The 11,783-nt window shown below is 37.2% G+C and overlaps 1 non-coding gene across 1 annotated transcript; it reads left to right on the forward strand.

Annotated features, from left to right (window-relative positions):
- The first annotated feature begins 2,169 nt into the window (after positions 1-2,169).
- LOC141682335 (small nucleolar RNA R71) lies at positions 2,170-2,276 on the forward strand. The gene has a single exon (XR_012559742.1). It is a non-coding gene; the product is annotated as a small nucleolar RNA R71 (small nucleolar RNA).
- Positions 2,277-11,783: the final 9,507 nt, after the last annotated feature.

Genomic DNA, 11,783 nt, shown 5'->3' on the forward strand with positions numbered 1-11,783 from the left:
GACACTAGTGTCTCGAAAAAAAGTACTGAGAGCATGTGTTAAAGCTTTAGCAACACGTCGGTGGATGTCATGCATGGCCTCAATACGCCGAATCAACCTTCTATACTGCATATCACCAAGACCAAATCTATCAACTGTATGTGATGTACACGAGGGACCCTCTATAAGCACGGAGGAACCAGCCGGTCACCCTTTAGATTATCATAGATATATTCCAACCCCTTGTCAGGGGGTACACCTAAAAATGCATAACTCAAATGATCTGGAAGCGGTTTGAGCCCAAGTGTGGGAGCTTCTTCAATAGACGACTCGAGACGCTCCTGAGAAATTTTCAGCTTTGCTAACCCAAGAGAATCGAATGGCATATCCAACTTTCTCTTCCACGAAGGTGCATTCAAAACCCGTAGTTGCTTTGCTTCTTCTTCATCTTCAATAACTGATTCCTCTATTAAGGATCTCTCTAAGGTATTTGACTTTGGAAATTGCTCAAGCTCCGAATTCATGACAGAGTCGACCTTCTCTACTTTAAAGAACTCCTCTTTATCTGTGGGTAACTTTATTGCCTTGAACATATTAAAAGTGACATTCTGATCTTGAACCTTCATCGTAAGCTCTCCTTTTTGCACATCGATCATAGTTCGGCCTGGAGCTAAGAATGGTCTTCCCAAAATGATGGGAATATTCTTATCTTCTTCAAAATCCAGAATTACAAAATCAGCAGGGAAGATGAGTTTGTCCACCTTAACCAAGACTTCCTCCACTATTCCTCGTGGATAAGTGATGGTCCGATCGGCCAGCTGTAAGGACATGTTTGTCAGTTTTGGCTTATACAAACCAAGTTTCTTGAAGATAGATAAGAACATCAGATTTATGCTAGCTCCCAAGTCACACAAACACTTGTCGAAAGATAGATTGCCAATGGTTCAAGGTATCATGAAGCTTCCTAGATCTTTAAGTTTAGGAGGAAGTTTCTGTTGCAGCACAACACTGCACTCTCCCATTATAGCAACGGTCTCCAACTCCTCAAGTTTAAACTTCCGAGATAGAATACCCTTCATGAACTTAGCATAGCTCGGCATCTGTTCTAGAGCTTCCGTAAAAGGTATGTTAATGTGCAACTTCTTGAAAACCTCCAAAAACTTGGCAAACTGCTTGTCGAATTTAACCTTTTGAAGCCTTTTAGGAAATGGGGGAGGCGGATAACCTTCTTTCTCCCATGTATTTTTCTCAAGAGGATTGTTTGCAACAACTTTATTCTTCGGTTCCATCTCGTCATCCTTCTGCACAACTTTTTCAGCTATAATATTTTTTTTTGGAATTGGTAAGGGTGTAGACGCACCTGCATTCTTGACAAAATTTTCAGACTCTTTATCTTGCTGAATTTGGGGGCTTGCGACCTTTTCAGACCTCAAGGTGATGGCGTTCACCTATTCTTTAACTTCCTTCTTGACTGGATTAACTTCTGTGTCACTAGGAAGCGTTCATGGTGGTCGATTCAATAAGGCGCTAGCAATTTGCCCTATTTAGTTCTCCAGAGTCTTGATAGAAATAACCTGGCTTTAGAATATAAGAGCCTGGTGTTTGCACATAATCCTCAACTCCTCTAATTCATATTTTTCATTCGAAGATTGACCTGCACCTTCATGAGTTTGTTGTTAAAGTTGGAGTTGTTGTCTTGGTGTAAATTGTTGCTGAAAACCAGGAGGATTGAATTGCTTGTTTCCAAACTGCTGGAACGGCTGTTGCATCACATTCTGATTGTTGCTTCAGCTAAAGTTAGGATGATTCCAGTTGTCAGGATGATAAGTGTTTGGAATTGGTTGCTGCGATCTCTGAAAGGTGCTCACAAATTGAGCTGATTCACTAGATATAACGCATTTCTCCGTCGCATGCGAACCTACACACAGCTCAAAAACACTGGTTATCTGATTAACACCATAGTTAGCCAGAGAATCGATCTTCATAGATAACGCCTTTAGTTGAGCAGTGATAGCCGTAGCTATATCCACTTCAAGAACTCTTTCTACCTTGCCCTGTGGAAATCTCTGGGTTGGATACTGATATTCATAGCTGCCATCAGTTCAGTTAGATCATAAGCTTCCTCATAGCTCTTTGCCCATACATGCTCCCAAACCGTTATAGAAGTAATTGATGATCATCCAATCAGGCATTCCATGATGTGGACACTTTCTCAGTATCTCCTTATAACGCTCCCAAGCTTCACATAGAGATTCCCCTGATTTCTCTGCAAACTAAGTAAGAGCATTCCTAAATGTAGCTGTCTTTGCCATAGGGAAGAATTTAGTGAGAAACTTTTGAGCAAGATCCTCCCAAGTTGCAATAGAACCAGCTGGTAGAGCGTGTAACTAACTCTTAGCTTTGTCCCTCAGAGAGAATGCGAAAAGTCTCAGTTTCACAGCATCTTCAGAAACATTATTGAACTTAAAGGTGTCGCAGATCTTGATAAAATCCCAAATATGCATATTGGGATCTTCCGTTGGAGCACCCCCAAACTGGACTAAATTATGTACCATCTGAATTATGCCAGGCTTGATCTCAAAGGTATTAGCTGCGATAGCTGACCTGACAATGCTAGATTGAATATCATTGATCTTTGGTTGAGAATAATCCATCAACGCTTTCGTTGCTGCTGGTTCTCCCATTACAATAAAAAGTAGAGTACTTGAAACATACACAAGTAAACCGTGAAAGTAAAAGAATCTGAGTCAGTGAAATTTAACGACCACCGATGTCAAGCACATAAACTAAAAATTAAAACCGAGTCCCTGACAACGGCGCCAAAAACTTGTTCGCTATAAATCAAATGCGAAAATACACGCAAGCGTACGCGATCACAAGTAGTATAAAATATAAATCAGATTATCAGATTCGTTCCCACAGAGACTGGTTTAGGTTAATTTTAGTTATGCACTTATGCAATAGAGTATGGCTATCGTTCAATGCTAAGACAAGTAACAAATTGTGTCGATTATACTAATTAAACTAGCAAACATTAACTAAGAGAATAAAAGTTGAATTACTGATATGAGAATAAACATGGGATTCTAACTTCATTTAAAACTTCATTCAAAGTCTATGTTTTTAACCCTAACATGTGATGGTGATGACAACTAATCAGATAATACAAAACTAGTATACGCTAACTTTCGTTATACGTATACCCTACTATCAAGCATCCACAAAAGAGATAGAAGTTGAATAGACACCATTTATGCTTAGTCCCTATATGTCTATAAAGATTGAAAACATATCGATTTAAGAGCAAGTTATATATCTTGATTACATAGGGTGAATAAGTTGGTTAAAATTACCCACAAATCATGCATGTCAATTCATACAATGAACCTATGCTAGCATGGCAAGTTCTAAACCTCTATATTCATTGTCACTTCAATAGAGATTAACAAACAATATTAGATGTTAGCTACGCATCAAAGACGAATAAGCAAAACCAAACTAGGAAATCATAAATCATCACACACAAAGGATTATAAAACAATTAACTATTGAAATCCATAGATAAATCCGTTAGAACCCCATGACAACGATTAGTTCATAATCGAACTCATCGTCACCATGGGTTCGAATGAAAACATGATATAAAACAATATAAGAGTATTAGGGTTTAAGACAAATTGAAAACAAGCATCAAAGTATCGCCTAAATTGAAGTATACAAAAGTCTTCTTCTCCGTAGTCGTCTTGCACTCTCTAGGTCTTCGTAATGCTCTCCCTTGGCTCCTTGTTATTAAAAACGTCTTGTTGGGAAGATGTTGTGAACTTGATGATTTTATTAACAAAACACCTTAGTAGATTTTACTTAGTGAAAAATGTAGCACTCGACGGATGATCAAATATAGTCCCGAAGGATGACTCAATATAGTCCCGACGGATGATGATTTGACATCCATCGAGTGAGTAGCTTATGTAACAATAAGTCATGAAGCATATTTCTGCAAACACCTTTGTATAGATTTTGTAGTAGCATATAAGTCATGTTGACTTTAATTAGATATGCAGAATAGGTTGATTAATTGTAAATATATGATGTCTTGTAATCCTGCATAAATGAAATGAAGTCAAGTGCCAAATAGCTCCCCGACGGATGATAAACAAAGCTATCCGACAGATGATCAACAAGACAACTCGACGGATGATCATGTACCCGATGGATGTTCCATTCAAACATTTGTTGCCAGTGAAAACACAGTCACATGCACCGAGTGTTTGCAAAAGGAATGTGGCAGCCTATTCAACTGGGTTTTTGAGAACAAAGAAACATTGCCATTTCCATGCTAGTTTGAAGATATTTAAAGATGCTGGAATAGAGTAATGAAGAAGCATAGTATTAGACTTGATAGGTTTTGTTTTATTATCTTGTCTTATTACCATGTAATCTTGGTCATATATAAACCAAGTGTAGCAAGTAGAACAGTGTGACTAAGCAATACATTTTCTCAGAGAAACAATTGTAAGCTGTATCCTTAGCATTTCTATGTAAGTTTAGTTGTTCTTATTTGTAAGCAGCTGTGAGCTATTCAAGCTTTATAGGGTTCTCTCGATATATATATGTATCTCTGGTGGATACATTCAAATCAACCAGAAAGTTTTAAAGACTTGTGTTTTTATTACTTTATGTTTTGATTCACTTCAATTTATCATTCCGCACCTTGCAAATCAATACACTCTCATATATATTTTGAGTTAGAACATTTTATAATTTAGAAAAAGTTTCAAGAATTCCATTCAACCCCCCTTCTGTAATTCTTGTTGCGTTGTTAGGGACTAACAATTGGTATCAGAGCAAGCTCTTGAAGAATAAAGAGTTTAAAGATCACAACAAACAGCAAGATGAACAAGAAGGATGTTGGAGTCAAGATTCCTTTTCTGGAAAAAGATAATTACCATCACTGGAAGGTAAAAATGCATCTCCATCTACTTTCTCAAGATGAGGCCTATGTGGATTGCATAGAGAGAGGTCCTCATGTATCAATGAGAGCTGCAACTGGAAATGAGCCATCAGTTCCCAAGCCAGGGCATGAATGGTCAGATCCTGATATTGAACAAGTCAGGAAAGACAAGAAGGCCATGAATATCCTGTTCAATGGAGTTGATGGTGACATGTTTGACAACATCATCAATTGCAAAACTGCCAAGGAAGTTTGGGATACAATTCAGATTATCTGTGATGGCGCTGAACAAATTAGGGAAAATAAGATGTAGCTGCTAATTCAACAATATGAGCACTTTCATTGTGAAGATAGTGAGTCTCTCACCGATATTTTTAGTAGATTTCAAAACTACTAAATGCTCAGAAGTTGCATGGAAGAGTCTATCAGACAAAAGACTCCAATCTTAAGTTCCTTAGATCTCTTCCAAAGGAATGGAAACCAATGACAGTCTCATTGAGAAACTCTAAAGATTACAAAGAATTTACTTTGGAGAGACTGTATGGCATCCTGAAAACTTATGAGCTTGAAATAGAGCAAGATGAGAGGATGGAGAAAGGAAAGAAGAAAGGAGGGTCCATTGCACTAGTTGCTGAGTTAGAGAAAGAGAAGGAGATGAAGATAGAAGCTATTGAGTCTACTTCAAAAGTCTGTGAAAACAAGGGCAAGGGGCTGGTAGCAGAAAATGAAGATTCTTTGAGCCAAGATGATATGGATGACATTGATGAACATCTAGCATTTCTTTACAGAAGATTTGCCAAGCTCAAGTTCAAGAAGAACTTTGGAGCAGCTAAGCCAAATAAAAATATGGTGGATAAATCAAAATTCAAATATTTCAAATGTGGCTTGGCAGGGCACTTTGCCAGTGAGTGTAGAAAGTCAGATTCCAGCAAGAAGAGGTTTGAGCCTGTGGATTATAAACAGAAATATTTTGAGTTGCTCAAACAAAAGGAAAGGGCTTTCATTACACAAGAAAATGACTGGGCAGCAGATGGTCTGGATGAGGATGGGGATGTCAGCTATGTCAACCTAGCCCTGATGGCCAAGTCTGATGAAACAGAGACAAGTTCTTCAAGTAATCAGGTAATCACCACTAACCTAGCTCATTTATCTAAAGATGAATGTAATGATGCTATCAATGACATGTCTACAGAATTATATCATTTGCGTGTCACACTTAAATCTCTCACTAAGGAAAATGCTAAAATTAAATAAAATAATTTGTTTTTAAGTGAGAGGAATAATGTGCTAGAGTCTCAGTTTATTGAATTTGAAAAATTGAGAATTGAGTGTAAGATTGATAGAGATGAATTAACTGAGTCCTTGAAGAAAGAAGAAATTTTGAAGAAGCAGCTTGAACGAGAACATGAGGTGATTAAGGCATGGAAAATATCTAGAAATGTTCATGCTCAAATCACCAAAGTTCAAGGTATTGAATCCTTTTGTGATGCATCCTGGAAGAAGAATAAGGAGAAGATGGAATCCAATTTGGTTAAAGGATTGGTAACAGATGTAGACTCGATGGATGATGAGAGTCATTCGTCAGATAACCAAAAGGATTATCTGTCGAGTGACATAAATCCTCATCCATCGGCTGTGAGCAAACCTGTAGGTGAAGCCAAACTTGCCAAGTTAAATGAAAAATTTGGATCAGTTTCCAAAAACTTCATTTCAGGAGAATCTAGTCAAGTGAAAAAGGAGAAGAAAGTGAATATTGGTCATTTGTCTATCAAGCAATTGAGTGACAGACTAGAAAAGATTGAGGTGAAAACAGAGGCTAAAAGGAAAAATAATAGAAATGGGAAAGTAGGGATTAACAAACATAGCAACTACACACCTGATAAATATGCTCCTAGAAAAATCTGTGTTAAGTGTGGTAGTGCTAATCATTTGTCTGTCAATTGCAAACTTGCCATGCCTACTCCTATGTTTGTACCCTCCCCTTTTCCCAACATGAATGCCATGCCTTCTATGCCCATGAATGTTATGTCTACACAGAATATGAATGCACAATTTGCTAATATGCCATTTACACCTAATCCTTATTATGCTGCATTTAGTATGCCCCAAATGCCATTTAGCATGCCCTACTGAAATAACATGTTTGCTAATAGCATGCCATTTCCTGTTAATCAAAATGTGCATGATAATTCTATTTTAATGAATGGTTTCAAAGGTCCAACTCAGATGACTAAGGATGAATCTGATATCCCCAAGTCAAATGAGATCAAACGTAAGAAACAGAAGAAGAAAGCTAACAAGGCAGGACCCAAGGAAACTTGGGTACCAAAATTAACTTGATTTGATTTTAATGTGTGCAGGGAAACAGAAATAATCTATGGTACTTGGATAGTGGTTGTTCAAGACACATGACTGGAGATTCTACCCTGCTCACAGAGTTCAAGGAGAGAGCTGGCCCAAGTATCACTTTTGGAGATGACATCAAGGGTTATACTGTGGGATATGGCTTGATTTCTAAAGACAATATCATCATTGAGGAGGTTGCCTTAGTGGATGGTCTCAAGCACAATTTGTTGAGCATCAGCCAACTTTGTGATAAAGGCAATTCAGTAACCTTCACTCAGAAGCCTGTATTGTGACAAACAAGAGGAACAACAAAGTGGTTCTCACTGGAATGAGAAAAGGAAATGTGTACCTAGCTGACTTCAACTTATCAAATGCAGAATCTGTTACTTGTCTTCTCAGTAAAGCAAGTCAAGATGAAAGTTGGCTATGGCACAAGAAGCTATCCCATCTAAACTTCAAGACCATGAATGAACTAGTAAAGAAAGAACTGGTTAGAGGTATTCCTCAAGTGGAGTTTTTTAAGGATGGACTGTGTGATGCTTGCCAAAAGGGAAAGCAAATTAAAGCATCATTCAGAAAGAAGCTCGATTCAACAATTGAAGAACCTTTGCAACTGCTTCACATGGATTTGTTTGGACCAGTCAATGTGTTATCCATCTCTAGGAAAAGATTTTGCCTAGTAATTGTAGATGATTTCTCAAAGTTCTCTTGGACATATTTCCTTAAGTCTAAAGATGAGGCTAGTGAAATCATCATCAATCACATCAGGCAAGTCAACAATCATCCTGATTTCAAAGTTAGAAGAATCACGAGTGACAATGGAACTGAGTTCAAGAATTATGTTATGAGAGTATTCTGTGAAGAGAATGGGATTATGCATGAATTTTCAGCAGCAAGAACTCCATAACAAAATGGAGTTGTAGAAAGAAAGAACAGATCACTTATTGAAGCTGTAAGGACAATGCTTGAAGAATCAAAGTTACCAACATATTTCTGGGCTGAAGCTGTAAATACTGCATGCTATACTCAGAATATTTCTTTGATAAATCAAGCAAAATGCATGACTCCCTACCAATTTTTCAAGAACAAGAAGCCAATTCTAAATTTTCTTCATGTCTTTGGCTGTAAATGTTATATCTTGAGAAATCAAACTGATCAGAATGGGAAGTTTGATGCTAAAGCAGATGAAGGAATTTTTGTTGGATATGCTGTTGGTAAAGCATACAGAGTCTACAATCTGAGAACCAACATTGTTGTGGAATCAATACATGTTGTGTTTGATGAAAAAAAGATTGAAGGACTACAAGATGGAGATTACCATGAGAGCCTTAAATTTGACAATGTGGAAATGATTAGTGATGACAGTGATGATAAAAGTGATCAAGAAATAGTATCAAAGGATAATGCAGAAATATCTACTATCAATGAAGCACATAATTCAACATCTGTCGAGTTGCAAAATTCTCATCCGTCGGGAGATAATCTGCTTTATCCGTCGGGAGACAATCAGCTTCATCCGTCGGTACTCAAAATTCACCATCCGTCGGGTCATCAAAAGAAGCTGAAAGTCAGAATAGATCACTTACAGAAAATTCCCCTTTCTCAAATCAAAGATCCATAAACTCAGGGGGAGTTTCTAATAATCAAAACTCAATCTCACATCAAGACAATAATGTGGCCTCTTCATCTAGAGCTAATCTACCTCAACAAAGAAAATGGACAAAGGATCACCCCTTTGAGCTCATCATTGGTGATGTATCTTCTAGAGTTGAAATAAGGAGAACAACTCAAGAAGAATATCTATACAGCAGCTTCCTCTCTAAGGAAGAACCAAAGAAGGTAGAAGAAGCTTTGTTGGATCCTGATTGGATTTTAGCTATGCAGGAGGAGCTAAACCAGTTTGAAAGAAACAAATTATGGAAGCTGGTACCCAAGCCTAAGGGAAATTATCTAATAGACATCAAATGGGTATTCAGAAATAAGATGGATGAAAATGGCATAGTAATCAGGAACAAATCTAGATTGGTCGCTAAGGGCTATTGTCTGTTAGGGCTTATACTGAAATATTCGTTTGAAGTATATACTTTAATAATAAATTATTTGAAAATCTTGAATGCATGTTTTCACATAGTCTGTATATTATATATTGTAGACAATCTAGTATCAAATGGGATAACAGAAGATTAGATTGTCAAACTCCTTATATAATATAATAAAGGTTCACAGTCTAAGTGGTATTAGACAAACCATTGGAACGGCTGAAGTATTATTTAGAAATAGTTTATCTTGACTATTGAATAATACTTGTATACTTTGTGTATATTGAACGAGATCAAAATAGTAGAATAATTGTTTCTTTTATTCTGACAATAAAGAAGAACTAAGATTCTACGATATTATTATTGCTTAGGTTCTTAATCCGGATGTAGTAATTGACACTTGTATTTAATGCACATGCCTTGATTCATACATTAAGTACTTTATTTTAAATTACGAATTTATGTATTGGGCAATGACATTATATACAGAGTGGTATATTAACTATAAAAGGAAATGGTGTCCGAAAAATATATCCGGGTGATGATGTCCTCTTGAAAGCTCATAAAGATAATTATGCTTTAGTCCTGCAGGCAGATTTGTTCTTGCATAATTATAAGGTTGAGTGGATGATCAAGGATAAAAGATATTGATTAAATTAATTGTCAGAAATTAATTTAATTAATGGACATGCGACATCTTAAACATGGGGAATTTATAAGCAATTAATATGGTAGCCGAATTAAATAATTAATTTACGGAATTAGGAAAGGTAGTGCAAATATTAATTCTTTAGTGGATTGAATTAATATTTAATGACATTGGGATTGGCCCGGAATGTCATTAGAAGGCCTGACCTAATGGTCCATGATCCCTACTGTAGCCTATAAATATTCTCATTCTCCTAAAGCTAGGGTTAACACACAAAAAACGAAATCACATCCTAGGGTTTGAGAGAGGCAGTCGTTTTTCTCAAGGAGCCATCTAGGGTTTTGGAATTTTGGAGCTTTGGGAGAGGTACACCTTGGGAGATCGAAGCCCACACTTCGTCCAAGGAGAATCAGGGAATACAGTAGAAGGTGTGGATTTGAATCGCTTGCGCCGTAGCGATTAAGGTTAATGTCTATTCGTACTCTTTTAATTAATATCATAAAACGCAGGGCCAAGATTCGATAGATCCAACATTGTTAACAAGGAATAGATTTTGATAAAATATTTGCTCCTGTTGCAAGACTTGAAGCCATCAGAATCTTCTTAGCCTATGTAACCCATGCCGATTTCAAGGTCTATCAAATGGATGTCAAAAGTGCCTTTCTGAATGGAGATTTGGAGGAGGAAGTCTACGTCAGTCAGCCTCCTGGTTTTGAAGATCCAAATTTTCCAGAATATGTCTACTATCTTTTGAAAGCACTTTATGGACTGAAGCAAGCACCTAGATTATTGCGCAAACTGAGTAAGAGCACTCCTCAGAGCTGTGTTTTTTGCCATTGGATAGAACTTTACCAGAAACTTTTGTGCAACGTCTTGCCAAGTTGTGATGGACCCAGCTGGTTCCGAGTATAACCAGTCCTTAGCTTTATCCCTCAGAGAGAATGGGAAAAGCCTTAGCTTAATAGCATCATCCGTAACACCATTATACTTGAAGGTACCACAGATCTCAACAAAGTTCCTGATATGCATGTTGGGATCTTCCGTCGGAGCACCTCCGAAAGACACAGAGTTTTGCACCATCTGAATGATGCTTGACTTGATTTCAAAAGTAGTAGCCTGAATAGCCGGATGAATGATGCTCGACTAAATGTCATCAATCTTAGGCCGCGAAAAGTCCATTAGAGCTGGATCTGCTGCTGGAACTAAACGATCACCCATGATTGATGGTTCTTTCTGCTCACTATCCTTATCCGAATCTTCAAAATCTAACTGTTCCGGAATATCCAGAACCAAATTTGTCTCCTCAGCTGTATCTAGAGTCCTCTTGCGAGTACGTGGACGTGTTTGCATAAACGCTCGCTAGAGTACCTGAAACACAACCAGAAACAATAAGTAACAAGTATTAATCAATGAGTCCTAACGACCACTGATGGCAAGTACATAAACTAAACAAATTAAAACCGAGTCCCCGACAGCGGCGCCAAAAACTTGTTAGGACGAAAACACGCACTAATAATTCACGCAAGTATACGTGTTCGCAAGTAATATAGAATACTTTCAAGTTCGTTCCCACATAAACTTAAATTAATTACGTTCAATTTCACTTACTCACCAATGTATGATTACTTCTCAATGTTAAGACAATAACACTCAGATTTGATTAACTAATTATGAATTATAATTAACTATGAGAATTAACACTTAATTGATACTTGACTTAACAATATTAAATACACATGAGATTATAACTTCATTACTACTTCCTTCAATAGCTATTGTTATTAACCTTAGCATGAAACGGTGATGATATTAATCGAAC

Source organism: Apium graveolens, chromosome 1 (assembly GCF_009905375.1).
Source record: "Apium graveolens cultivar Ventura chromosome 1, ASM990537v1, whole genome shotgun sequence".
NCBI classification, from domain to species: domain Eukaryota; kingdom Viridiplantae; phylum Streptophyta; class Magnoliopsida; order Apiales; family Apiaceae; genus Apium; species Apium graveolens.